This window comes from Ostrinia nubilalis, chromosome 1 (assembly GCF_963855985.1).
Source record: "Ostrinia nubilalis chromosome 1, ilOstNubi1.1, whole genome shotgun sequence".
Lineage (NCBI taxonomy): Eukaryota > Metazoa > Arthropoda > Insecta > Lepidoptera > Crambidae > Ostrinia > Ostrinia nubilalis.
In genome coordinates, this window is record NC_087088.1 from 12391897 (window position 1) to 12407055 (window position 15159).

The 15159-nt window shown below is 33.7% G+C and overlaps 2 protein-coding genes and 1 non-coding gene across 3 annotated transcripts in view; 1 reads left to right on the top strand and 2 right to left on the bottom strand.

Moving 5' to 3' along the window:
• The window catches only part of LOC135072881 (solute carrier organic anion transporter family member 4C1), a 49574-nt gene extending 43473 nt beyond the window's left edge, over positions 1-6101 (bottom strand). The window contains exon 1 of the mRNA XM_063966914.1: positions 5786-6101. The gene's annotated coding sequence lies outside the window, so the exon portion shown is untranslated. The remainder of the gene's footprint in view (positions 1-5785) is intronic.
• Positions 1-15159, bottom strand: part of LOC135072802 (mitochondrial ribonuclease P protein 1 homolog) — a 304546-nt gene that overhangs the window by 50241 nt on the left and 239146 nt on the right. The window lies entirely within an intron of this gene.
• Positions 6646-6717, top strand: Trnap-ugg (transfer RNA proline (anticodon UGG)). Its single transcript has one exon. It is a non-coding gene; the product is annotated as a tRNA-Pro (tRNA).

Below are 15159 nucleotides of genomic sequence, written 5' to 3' on the forward strand. Positions count from 1 at the left end.
CTCAAACTAAATTGTAAATTATAAATAACTTGAAAAAATCGTACTGCCAAAAGCCGGAATCGAACCCACGACCTTCAGCTTGCCGGGCGACTGCTCTTCCATCTGAGCTCCTACTTAGACACTGGATTTTTATTTGATTTGCAATAAGTCATTAACTACCAAAACACTTAACACTTGACGCTATAGATACGTAATTAATACAAGTGTTATCAAAGAACTCCAGATTTATCAATTAATAGTCAATTATATGCAAATTATCTGACCTAAGTACATAACCGTAACACTGAATGCGTAGTTCAAGTGAACAAATGAATTATACCGAATTAGGCGCGATCATGTGGGTCAAGATTAACGCATCGCATAAAGTGAGTAGTAAACAATTCCTTATGATGTCGGCGTTGTCGATTTTAAAATAGATTTTGCGCACGTTGTTTATGTCCTGTCTGCGGGTTTTTGGGGCGTTGTTAAATTCATACTTATTCATTGTTATGATGATTTGTACAACTTTCTCATTTCTGATAAAAAATAGAGCTTCTTTTAAATCACAAAAAATATGAAAAAAGAGCTTTTTATGAGACCAAAATAGTATTATTTCTATCTCATTTGGTAAATTCAATATTTTAATAGTTTACAATTTTATTTATTGTTTTTACGATTTTCCTAACCTAAGGGACTATTTCTTAGAATTTTAACCATTTTCTGCCTGTTTTCTCATTAGATGTTACATTTTTAAGTAGGTAGGTATATTGGTAGGTAACCTAGTAGGTACAGTCGCAGAATGAAAAGGTTCGTCACCTTAGTGTCGGTTTTCGCTTGCACTAGGTACTGTAAGAGTCAAACCTGCCAACATAACAGTGCAAGAAACAGTGCTGCTAACATTTAAATAAATATGACGTTTGCTAACGAATAAGGTTTTGCTTGTTTATTTTTCTATCCCATCAGTGCAATGCAATGATGACATTGACCAATTGACAATAGTTTTTTTTAATTTAATAGAAATAATAATGGCAGGTTGAACCAACAAGAAGGTTTTAGTTTATCAATCATAATAATCTTCTTGACAAGATAAATCGTCAAACAACTTTGATCTGAATAATTTTGAACTTTACTGACGAACAGTTAAAGATTATTTTCTCTAAGTCGAGATTATTCTGTAACATAGTTTCAAAAGGTAATATGTGCTCGCGATTCGTTGAAGGAATCAATTTGAAAACTGACGAACCTTTTCATTCCGTGACTGTACATATTGGTAAGTCCTTGACTGTGTGCTGACCTACATCTGGCTGGCAATTGAAGTTATGTTTTCATTTGAATTTTATTTAACCTTTGACTGGGCTAAACATCATTTTGTTAACAATGATACAAATCATACAAAATTGTATCATCGTATATGTATCAAGAACGGCACCCGGCACCAATAGTTGGCAACAAGTGCACATTTCTGAGCCGACACTCGACGCGACACGGAAGCGCATAGACAACTGACCCACAATGCTCTTGCTTTGTAGACGTTGCAAATATACCTTAGTCAATGTACTGTAACCGTGCTAAGATTTGCGTGTGAATTATGTGAAGGTGAATCAGTACAATTAGGGTAAATGTACCACTATCAAGTCAAGGATACCCTTATTCAAAAGGAAAATAATTTTTGGAGCTACTAGGAGGCGTCATTATGCAAAGTTAGCCTGATAGGTAAAATAATGGTTTAATAGTAAAACGAATTAATAAACATCGAGCGAAACCTTTGAGGGATAATCAAATAAAACTTCAAAAAGGATAAAATAAATCATAGCAAGTGGCGTCAGTAAAGATAAGCGTATCCATGTAAGATTTAGTTTTGAAAGTAAAAGCATCGATTGCTGGCCGGTTTGCGCAATAAAGCGCCCTTGGCTAAGTGTATCTACGGGTCGGCGAAGGTAGGTGGCCGGTTCTAAGTGCCAATACATATTTATCATAGTAAAGGTTTAACATATCTCGGATTTTTTGTTAATTTGGAAATAAACATGTCGAAGTACTTTTATCTAACACTCAAGCTGAACCTTATTTAGATACTTGATAGTAATAAACATAAACAAGATTAAAGTAAATATTTTAAACAGGGTTCGAGGATATATATCAAGGGATATATATCTTGATATATATCGGATATATATCCGATATATATCCAGCCGGTTTTGATGATATATATCAATTTTTAAAATTTGTAACTGTATTTGTACTTTTTCACATAAGATTTTAGTTTTTTAGTTGATTTTGCCGATTTTACAAGAAGATTTTATGTTTTTGCTTTATTTGTCTGATTTTAAGTTTTAAAAACATTAAAAACATGTTTATGTGACACATTTGCAATGGTATTCATAAATAATACAATAAAATAATAGTATAGCTTTCATACAAATTTGATATATATCAAAGTTGATATATATCGGATATATATATCATAAATATCCGATATTTTGATATTTATAATAAATATCGGATATTTTCGAACCCTGATTTTAAATCAAAAGCAGGGTTGAAAAGATTAAGTTGATGAATGATAAAGTTACATTTTTGCACAGAAACTGCAGTTTTTTTTACCTGACTGGGCCAAAAGGTGGTTTATTACAGAGGTAATTAATTAGAGATAGAAAGAGAGGAAAAAACACATAAGGTCTACCAAATAAAAGAAGTCGGAAATTGCACTCTTTTAAGAAAATGTTGGTCCATTTTGAACAAAATAAAACTTTTTCAAAAGCCAGAAAAAAAAGCTTTGCTTAGTAATTCCCTCTGGTCACTCATTGCAACTCTACAGTATAACAAAAGTTGTTTCAGTTGTGCAAGGTCAGAGATAGAAGACAGACTTTTCCAATTTCATGTCTGGAAAGTAGCCAAAGCTACTAAAAAAGAATGTATAGGTAGGAAATCCTCTCAGGTTACTTGGAAGAAATTACATTCTAGTGATAAGATTACAAATTATAAACATGTATAATTCATTTTAATCAATTAATTAGTTATTTTATCATTTTTATCTGGCTAATAATGGGTCTTGTTACACATTATTACAGTCATTAACGGGATTAAGGAAAACTATTTCAATTAAATGGTTTTCCCGTTACTATTGCGATAATATTTAAAATCAAAGTATCCACCTATTCCATACACAACTCTTCATTTGTCATTACTTTTAATGCTCTGTTTTGATCAGATCAGGTAATTTATGTTACTGAATCAAGCTCTTTATGTAGATTAAGACATGATTGTAAACAAGAATATTTAAATAAATTATTACTAAAAAATCTTTGTTCTTTTTAACTCTTCAAGTATCAGCTTCTCATTTGTTGTCAATTTTAATCTTATGGGCGTCTAGATTCAGTTTTTATGTCACTAGAACAAGACCTATACATTTATAACTGGTATAATCAATAATACTTTTTACTTCAAGTAGAACAGCATCCATGAACAACTACTTAGAGCCCAAGTATAGGTTTTCCTACAACAATTTCAGGTTGTTTTGATAAATGGAAAAGAGACTGTTAGCCTGTGTTACAACATACTTGTACATAATATATGTTTAAAGAATAATTCATAAGAGCTAACTAAAAATTTAAGTCTATCCATAAACTAATGTCATTGTTATTTGAGTACTTACCCATCTGAAGAACACACTTCAAAAGTGATTCATTTGCTCTAACAGGCCATCCACTATACCTCTAGGTAGATATAGTAGAGGGCATGATCTGAGAGAAGTGAATCAATAATACCAGAAGGGTAGGTAGGTACATTCTGTTGGATAAGAAACCATGAACACAATAATAAGTGGGTACTTTAACCTATATATGCCCAGAACTATTTAGGTCACAGATTTTTATGTAATTTGGTATATTTACTCTATATAGGCCCCTAATCATGAACCACGATGAGTTTTTGGATTTCAGTACTTGGAACTATTTTTTTTTCAGTTGGTCGAAAACGACCGCCTGGGCATATATGAGACTAGAATATAGATGTTCGTGGTATAATGTATTTTCAAATAATAGTCGTATTCCTCATAGAATAAGTTCACAAATTTGAACAGATTATAGCAAATAGTGTATAATAATCATATTTGGTTCATTTAGGAACTTGAATAATAATACAGTTAGTACAATTTAGGCTGACAAACATTTTTCATGGAGATTTATACCTCACTTGTTGCATTTCTTTACAGTAATGTTTTTGCATACTGCATAATTTCTACGAATCTCACCGGTGAGGATCAAATGCTCAGCACCATACCGCCTTACACTTAGTGGTATATTAGACGGCACTGGACGTGTTGAAGGTCCAGGCTGAGTTCAAGGAGCTCCATATTTTGGAAGCAAATTTCTAGCAATTTACTTTCGAAAATCCAGAGTTATTATTGACGGTGACATCAATCAACCATGTGAGAATTCCATAAACCGTTTTTTTCCTTCTTATCAATAACTTCGCCATAATAGCGAGATCACTTGGAGCATTTGTAAACGCTTTAGAGATTCGAAGGTAAAATGCTAGAAATTTGCTTCTAACAAAATTTGTTAAATGGATCTCCTCGAACTCAGCCTGGACCTTCAACACGCACCATGCCCTCTAATATACCACTAAAAGGCGGTATGTGTGCTTAGCATTTGATCCTCACCGGTCAGATTCGTAGAAAATGTGCAGTATGCAAAAACAAACAAGTATTTTGCAGCATTTCATGGCTAAATTGTACTAACTGTGTAATTATACAAGTTCCTAAATTAACCAAATATCATTATTTTACACTATTTGCTATAATTTGATGAAATTATAAACTAATTATATAACAAACACTACTTTTATTTGAAATACTTTATACTACCAAAACCTACATTCTGGTCTCATATATGCCCATGCGGTCGTTTTCGACCAACAGAACTTTTGTAACAAATAACAAAACACATATTTATATTTTCACAATACTTCTTACTTATTTACCTTGGAAATATATTTATTTCATTATTTCAATCGCAATAATCGTTTAAAACAGAATACATAAAAGAATACTTACAGTTTTGTGAGACTGGGTGCACTAATTTCAACTACAAAAAAATCTTTGAAGTTCAATGTCAAATTCGAAAAAAATTGGAAGCGAATAAACTTATTAACTGTTATATTTGACTAGGAAGTTCTTTCAAGATTATATTTATGGCATTAAAACAGAAAACAAACGTACAGTTTTTTTTTTATTAGCATCGCAAGAGAACATGTACCATTGGGTCGTTTTCGTGCCTCTGGGCATATATGGGTTAAAGGTAGATGTTAACAGTTGTGATACAGTTATCAAATGTAACACCACTCTTGTACAAAATTAATACTACCCACTGCCCTCAAAAGTAGGTTTCATAATTTTGGTTATGAGAGTTACATAAACAAAGTTACCAATCAAATAAGCTTCTAGGCAGATGATTCTTTTTTATTCTAACCTAGTATCAGACTTTGTTCAAGCTGATGCTGCATTAGAAAATGTAAATTGGGTGGTGATTTGACAAGTAAAATAAACACTTGCTTTAACTGCAATAACCTATAAAATATTAATAGATGGAAATGCACTAATACCATGCAAATCTTTTCAGTTTGGTTTATGTTAATTTAAGGATAAAATAATGTAATTTAAACATCATTTATGGTCAATAGGGATGAATTTACAACTTACCTTTGATTGCAAATCAATACTGGTGGTTTTTACGTGGAGGATGAATACTTACAATCCCAAAAATGTATTGACTAGAAAACATATGAAAACATTTTAAGATCTACTTACGTTTTGCACTATACTGAGGATGTGTGCTTGATAATCCGTACAGAAAACAGTAAAGGAAGTATCCCGTTTATCCTTTGTGTTGTGAAAGGAGAAGTCAGCTGAACGACGAACACACAAGATATTTAAACACTTAGCAAAACCTTTATGTTATGTAAGATCACACTTTTAGAACGGTAAGAAAATTAATTTAGGCTTTCACTGGATTATGAATTTGTCAACAGATTCAATGTTTCGTAATGAATCGACGCACAACTCACAAAGGCGAACACGAAAATCTCACTGGCTGGCTGATTTCTGTCTGGTGTGAATGAAAGGCATGAAGTTGTCAACGAATTGCGATCGAAAAGCAAAACATCATTGAAGCAAACAGCTGATTTCGTTGCTAGCGACATCTACAATATGATTTTTTAAAGTAGCATGTTTTTATAATTATTCAAAGATGGCGCTACTTACTTGTTACAGCGACATCTAGTACTACTACTATACAACATTGCTTAAAATAACCCATGGGGCTTTCTTAGCAGCTTCCATGTTTGCTTTAGTTTAGCAAAAGATGTATAGATAGCACTAGTTTCGTTAGTACATTTTTTTAAGTTTTATAAAAATTGGGACATCTCTGTCTAATAATGGGAACATAAATCTTTTAAGTTAAATCTTAAACATAAATAGCTTTATTTTCTTTGGACATAAATAGCTTTATTTTCTTAAGGACATCTTCTTAGTCGTCTAAAATATTTCGTAAAAAAAATACTAGGCAGTTGCTGGAATTACTAAAATTATTTTTTACTATTTTATAGTTTTCGTTATCAAATTAAATTAAAATTAAAAATCGACATTTATTTTCACACACACTTACAAGCGGCCTCTTGGTCTAGGGGTATGATTCCTGCTTTGGGTGCAGGAGGTCCCGGGTTCAAATCCCGGAGGGGCCCTCTTTTTTGTATTTTTTTTTAGATATTTTTTTCCTGTAGATGCTTTATGGTATATTCCGATATAGCACTGTGATCACTGATCACTGCTCAGTGCTCTCACTGGTGAGTGTGTAGGTACCCTGGATGTGGTTAAGATTATGCAAAGTCAGATAATAATTAATGCCTTAAGGTTTTGTTTGGAATAATAATATTATTACTACAGGTCTACATATTACTATTATAATTACAAATGTGAAAGTTACAAATTCTTTACCTATGATTGAATGACCCAGTAAGTATGAGAACCTATTTTTTTTTATCCACAACGAGGAAGCTCTTGGCCTGTATCTCACCTGATGGTAAGTGACGATCAGGCTGAAGGTGGAAGCGAGCTTCACCCGGAATCCTCAACCACGGAGGAACTGGCTATCTTACCTCTTGTTCTCTTATTTGTTTCTTGATATGTATATAGAATTTGTTGACATGGCAGAGTCCTTAAAAAGTTATTTGAAATGTGTGAAATATTTTTTTAAGCCAACTTGCTGAGAATATTTATTAAATGCAGTCACAGGCAAAACAATAGGATGTCTGCTCTGGCCTCTGTTACAAAGTCTGATGAAAAGAAACGAGTTTCTTTCGTAAGAAAAACAAAACTACGAGTAGGTATTCTCTGGAAAATAAGTATAGGTAAGTACCTACATAATATTTTGCTGAATAGTCGGCTATCGCTGTATGGATGATTATGGCTGCTCACGCATGCTTTTTTACTGAAATCACATAGTTACCTAAATAATAGATTCCCGAGTAGTATTTAGATACATAATTTCTCTAGGCACAAACCAAAAGCTATGTCATGTCGTGCACTGGCACGTGCCGCTGTACATCTCTGTCAAGCTGCGACATTTTTTGTGAGAATATCGCATTGATATGTAAGACAAACGAGTTAGGGCTTATTTGCAGTCCTTGCGGGTCCGCACGCGCTGGTCAGGCAATAAAATGTAATGCCTTATGTCACTTCGGCCACGCAATTTGACGTAATTACAAATTACATGAGCGCATCGTACATGAAACTGCGATCAAACAAGGAAGCCACTTGCGTTACTCGAACATATTAATCACTCAGCCGCGAATATTGTGCAATAAAATGGTTATTCTAATAAAAATTGACGATCAAACTTGTAATTAAGCTGCCTACTTTAAATAACGTTAGTTAAGGCTTAAGTCTATTTTTATTCGGTAACGGAAAATTATATTCGTTGGTGTAATGTTTACAGTAAGTACGAGTATTAGCTTCAAAATAGCTATTGTTAAATTTTTACGGTCTAAATCTTTGCTTATTGGTCCGATTGAGCCATATTAGGCGCATTTGATGGCTTTAAAATTAGGACATCGATCAAACGTTGGATAATAAGTCACACCTCACCCCATCCAATTTACAAAATGTCTCGTACAATAGGTACGTAAACCGTTATAAAATCTCTATACGGCTTTCGATAAATAAGCTCTAGGTTAGGTAGAGTTCATGGCCAAGCAATCTGTCCTCGATGTTGAGAAGGCTCGAGAAATACTATTTTTTAATCATCTTCATATCTCCATATCATTACGATAAGTAAAGATGATTGAGGTTAATTTTTGAATTATCTTCCGTAAATGCAAATGATCCTACAGCAAACGCATTTTAATCTTTTTGTACTTACATACTACTTTTATATTTTTAACAATCCGACGAAGCCCTTCCGAACTTAATTGTAGAGACAAGGCATTTTGGAGAAAATCACTTTTATTGACTGGGGATTGTTTAGTAAAGAGGGTTGCAGCATCTTTTGTTGGATAGAGAATTATCTGACGACGAGAATCCCGCACAGCCATTGTCCTCAAAGTATGAAACGCTGCTCTACAGCATAATATAGGTACATATTGTTGTAAATGAAGAAATGATAGAGTGGCTCGTAGCATGAAAGCACGTGGCGTGGCAACTTTGGTTCAAATGAGGCATGCATGCGCAGACAAGCTCGACCAAGGCGGTTATTACGCGCTTCGTAACATATCTACTTCATTACTGTCTAATAAAGACAAACCTGTCATCAGCTGTAGTTTTTTCAGTTTTAATAATATTTTAATTTATAATATGATTGATGCATAACGATCGACTATTTAATTATACCCAATTAAAGTTAATTAAGCAATTCATATTCTATGTATGATCTAATTTTTCTAACAAATAGCATAATCGTAATCTACTAATTTAAAAAAATTATATTGAAGTCCTTGTTATTTATTGATTTTGTAATAATGAATGTAAAATTCTTCGCCTTTTGCGAGTAATGAAAGGTGCTAAGTTAAAGGAGTTGAATCGATATCTATACAAAGCGTTTAGGTGGAGAGTGTATGTACTTAGGTGCTACAGATAATCGCGAGTGCGTTACAAGGAACAAGGGAAGATTTTAAGCGAACCAGTGAACCAAAAGGGATATTCTGTATTGATAACGTTTCCCTTCCATAGAAAGGGTAGGAAATCGAAATGGAGGGCAAACCTTTACAGCTGAAATTATGAACAAGTAAAGGGTTAGCTCTATTTTTTGCGATAGTGAACTGTCCGATTATACGAGTATATTTATCACAGACATAAGACGTGGAACATTTATTGATTTCATTTCACCTTGTGTATTCTTCAGTTTAATATCAAATTTGACTTATTTATGCGAATAAGTTATAGTGTTATGCAACGCTCGCTGGATGCAGATCCAGCGATTGCAGAATCGCCGAAACTCCAAGATCACCTTGGCTTACCAGGTAAAGATCCATGGCAAACATTTTAAGTGCTACGTATCATGAACTTTGAAACTTTGTGGTTCGTCTCTATTCATTCGGCACATATGGGCGCGACTTTGGAGTTGCGAAATGCGTTTCGTCTGCTACTTTAGTTGGTCGAATCGCTTGACAAACAGCAAGAGGTCAGACTTTTCGATGAATAGTGCGTACGAGGTCTCTACAAACTTATTACTCGTAAACTTTTACAAAAATTTAAAAAAAATCTGTAAATAAAATCTCGTAGCTGGAAGACGTAGCGTGGGCAGGCCTCCTACTAGGTGGACCGACGATCTGGTGAAGGTCGCGGGAAGAGCCTGGATGCGGGCAGCGCAGGACCGTTAATTGTGGAAAACCTTGGGGGAGGCCTTTGTCCAGCAGTGGACGTCATTTGGCTGAAAACGAAACGAAACGAAAATCTCGTAATTACTACGTCAGGAATTTGAATCACTAATTTGAATAAACGTTCAACTGTTTGGATCAAGTAAACATACGATTTATTTTTAGACTAAGTTGGAATATTTTTTTTTTAAATATTCCATTGGTCTACAATAAATATTCATCAACAAGTCTATCACTAGCAGAGCCTATATCTAACCAGTTTGACGGTGTTTACAAATTAAATACCTAACTAGCTTTTTTGCAAGTGAATAGTTCCTACTAATATTATAAATGCGAAAGTTTGGATGTCTGGATGTCTGAATGTCTGGATGTTTGTTACTCTTTCACGCAAAAACTACTGAACGAATTTTGATGAAACTTTACAGTATTATTGTTTATAACCCAGAATAGGCTATAATTTACGACGATCTGTGACGCACTGAATTTTACGCGGGTGAAGCCGCGGGCAACAGCTAGTATAACATAATCAGAGAGAGCAATCAACAAGAGAATGAAAATAATAATTCATAGGCAATGGAACTCTAACGGAAACAGACAGGTTAACTTTTGACCTGTATTCTGAACGACTACTTACATTTTAATTTGTTTTTGTGACAAAGTGGGTAGTGATGGTGAAACCAACACCTCCTAGCATTGTTAAGACGTTCGTGAAATGTACATACATCAACCTGCCCAACGATATTCAAGATGATATTGCGTAGCTTAAACATGTTGTATCAGTTCATAATTGCACTGAAATTTATAGCTGTCAGGCGAAGTTAATTATTGAAAACCTTGGTGTCCTCAATTTTGGATAAAAAATTACGTGTCCAATCCGAAAAAAATGTCGATGGTTTATTGTGCGACCTCTCCAAATAAATTTCCGAGATCGGAACTGATAATAAGCATTGTAATCATCATTATTACGGATATACCTTGGTACGAGTTAACAAGTATAATGAATCGATAAGGTTGTTTTTGACCTATGGTGTACCATATTGGAGATGCGTCAGATACCCATAGGGCGAACACGGAAATGATTAATTTAGCATCGCCACCATTAATGGTTAAATAAATAATGTATTAATGGGATTGGTGTAAATAAAACATACTTTCCTATGCGACCTTGTACCTAGCTGGTTCATATTTATACCCTTTGATGAGAATCACATATCGCTAGGGTTGCCAACATTTCATCAGCGAAATATAGTATTTTCCAAAATAAGGTGTAAAAAATATAGTACATTTAAAAAAAATATAGTATTTTATGGGAAAAACAAAAAAATAGACAAATATACATTTTCTAATTATTTATTTTTAAAAAACTATATTTTTTTGCAGTTCTTGCGCTGTGTAACAGTTTTTTGTTTAAAATAAAAGTGTCATATGCTTTGTCACATTCAATTTTTAAATTAATATAAATCAAAAGCTCATTTTTTGTTAATGATACACTACTTCTGTTTCTTTCTTCTCGCCACTTCGAATTCATAACCGTAAATGCCGAAGTGGCGGGAATAGAGAGCAGGAATTAAATTACTTCAAATAAATTTGGTAAGTCATTTTCAGTATTTTTAGGGTTCCGTACCTCATAAGGAAAAAACGGAACCCTTATAGGATCACTTTGTTGTCCGTCCGTCCGTCTGTCAAGACCCTTTATCTCAAGAACGCGTGAACGTATCAAGCTGAAATTCACATGAAATACTCAGGTCTATTGTCCCTTTAAGCTGTGAAAATATCAAACTTCTAAGCCAAGCCAATCAAAAGATACAGCCGATTATGTCGATATTTTCAACAAATTTTCGACACTCGCAAAGGAATTAAAACCTACAGGATACTTCCCGTAAACTCAGAATCTTGAAATTTGGCATAAAGCATTGTCATATAATGCAAATATAGGAAAAATTGCGAAAATTACATTTTTTTAGTTATATAATATAATAAAAATATTTTAATAAAATGAAACTTACTACCTTATTTCTCACGAACGAATAAAGGTATCAAATTGAAATTTATACCAAATACCTAGATCTATTGTCCCGTTAAGAAGTAAAAAAATCAAACTTCTAAGTTAACGCGATCAAAAGATACAGCAGTTTATACCGACACCTTAGACGAATTTCCGTCACACGCTAGGGAATCAAAACCTACAAGGTACTTCCTGTGAACTCAGAATCTTGAAATTCGGCACGAAGCAACGTTATATAGTACAGATAAAGGAAAAATTGCGAAAATGTTAAATTTGAAGTTATATAAAATTTAAAATATTATTTTTGCTTACATGACATAAAATATTTTTTTAATAATTATAAACTTACTACCTACCCTTTTTCACATGAACGCGTAGAGATATTAAAGTTGAAATTCATATCAAACACTTCTTAAATCTAATTGCCTCTAAACTGTGAGAAATTCTAAATCAACGCAAAAATTCAAAACGCTGAGGTAGGTACCTATAATGCAAATATAGGAAAAATAAATAAAGAATAATCATACCGCATATTTTGAAATTCGCCACTACTCGCAACGGAATCAAGTAAGTAATTTGATTTAATACGTCATAAATTGTAAACCGCTACGTTTGTACGGCGGAACCCTCGGTGTGCGAGCCCGACTCGCACTTGGCCGGTTTTTTAAAATATGCTGCCATTTTTGGCCTGTAGTTTTGTCAGTAAAGTCACTACAGTATTTTATTTTAGCAAAGATTTCATTCAATATCGTTATTTCAGAGTTTAGGTCGTCCATTTTGATACTCAATTTTTCTTGTAAATTTAGAACTTCTAATATTGTCTCACAGTCATTAAATGAAACCTCCTTTTTTAAATTTAATTTTTGGATTTTAAATAACCAATTGCTTTCACTGAAATCAAAACCATTTATTAAGATAGTCTAAACATTTATCAAGAAATAGCAAGAAAATCTTTTGAATTCCATAACTTTCTGTGGGGGGGGGATTTTGCTTCCATTTTTTGTTTTGTAACCAAAAAAAATATCTTTTTTTACGTTGTTCTAGCGCCGATTTTAAAATTGACATAATATGTTGTGATAAGGATAGAGACATGCAATTTTTAGTTTTACAAAAGTAATACGATAGAGAATAATACAAAGCAATAAAAACCAACGCACGCAACGACGCAGGCCGCTACCAATCGATCAACATGGAAAGCATTGGGGGAGGCCTATGTTCAGCAGTGGACGTCCTATGGCTGATATGATGATGATGATGATGATGAATAAAAACCACCTGTTATAGGGGCATTTTTTGGAGAAATTGATCAAATAACCAAAAAAACACGAATTTAAAAGCAGATTTTTTTTCAAAAATTATAATTTTTTATTATTTGTTGGCATTTTCTGGGTATTTTATGTATTTTATTAGTATCGCCTGTTATTTAGCATTATTATTGTTTTTATTTTATCAGGATATACCTCTTAGTTTAAAAGTTATTACGTTTTCTTTACGAGAAGTAATTGGAAGAAAAAAAATTCTACAAAAAATAAAAATAAAATCTCAAAAATTTTTTGACCTCTTTTTTCTCGAAAAAAAAAATAGGTCTAGTTTCACATATTTTCATATGTGCACTTTATCGTGAGTTCGTGACTCACACTGTATATTTTAGGGATCTTCAGTAATCCAGTCATACTCTCTTTCCCACTCCGGTTTATTTTATTTGGAGTCTTTTTGGTATTTTTCGTTTTTTAATCGGCGTTAGCGGCGCAATAGAATTTGACGCACTTTCGTTATCACTACCACTTTCCATACCTAATTTATATAAGATTTCAACTTTTCAAAAGAAATAACAACATCTAGTTGAAAACGATTCTGCCGATAAATAAAGCAGAACAAAATATCGTTTGACGACGTTAAAATTTACGTTGTCAATTTGACATTGACCAGTTCGTTACGTGCGATGGGGCGGAAAGGTTCTGGAATGCAGGCCGCTACCAATCGATCAACATGGAAATCATTGGGGGAGGCCTATGTTCAGCAGTGGACGTCCTATGGCTGAAATGATGAAGTTCGTTACGCAAGCGTTCGGATACACGCTATCGCCTATCGGGTATGTTCACGGACCTCATCAAAGGAAATGGTACGTGCGCAATAGGTTATATGACTTAGCCATCTTAACAGTTAAAAGTTACTTTAAAGGCGCGTTCTTATTTTTTTTAAATGAAGGATTTGTTTGTTAGATTGTCGGTGTTGAAAATATAGTATTTTTGCGTACTATATATTTTTTCAACAGTATATAGTACGCAGACCCGAAATATAGTACAATACTATATATTATAGTACGGTTGGCAACCCTACATATCGCACCAATAATTCGAGTAATTTAATAAAGGTTTTTTCCATTTTGCATAAATATTTGTTTTATCTCTCTATCTATAGCTGTAGTATTCCACAAGTTACCTTTCGTTTTTGGTTCGGTTCAAAGTTCAAAGTACAATTTTGCTTCAAGCGAAGCGTATCTATTTTATTTGTTCTACTTAATTCCTTTTAGTTTGTTTAAGTATAACGAATATATCACAAACGGCTATTAGATAACTAACTATACAGCTATTTCAGTTACTATTTTATTAGGAAATACCTACTATCGATGCAGGTGACTTACAGGTGGAAGTACTTTACAAACAATCAAAACTTCATAATTAAATGAGATGGGACTGCCCTAGGATCGATCTAGATGTTAAATCGAAATATTTATTTCAGATTTTAAGTTATAATCTGCCCTAAACCTATGTAAATAATAAAAATGTGAGTCTACCAGTAAATAACACGCCTTATTGGAATTTGTGGGACTTATTTCAGTCAGAAAAAGCGTTAACACTTCTTTGAGAGATGTTTACACATAAGCTCGTAAACTGACTCTATTTTGGTTGTCAATATGTACTTACACGAATAAGTCGTCGTCGTCGTTTCAGCCGAAAGATGTCTACTGCTGGACAAAGGCCTCCCCCAAGGATTTCGACAAAGACCACACACGAATAAGAATTTCAATAAACGTAACTAGAAGGAAGTCGGTTCTTAGCTCTGAGCTTCTGCTATATTTTCTTTGATTAATTTCGCCGCGGGTCCAATGACAGTTTAACTTTGCCCAGGGGCTATCATAAATTTAACTTGGTTGGGTTTTATTGGCGGTCAAGCTGTAGATCCCGCACAGGTGCAAGAGTTGCAGTGGCGGGTACGAGAAATGGGAAAATTCCTGTTTGTTTAATTTTCATGAGTATTCGCGTAATTTGATGGATAGTATGCACGCGACGCCGACTGACTAACAA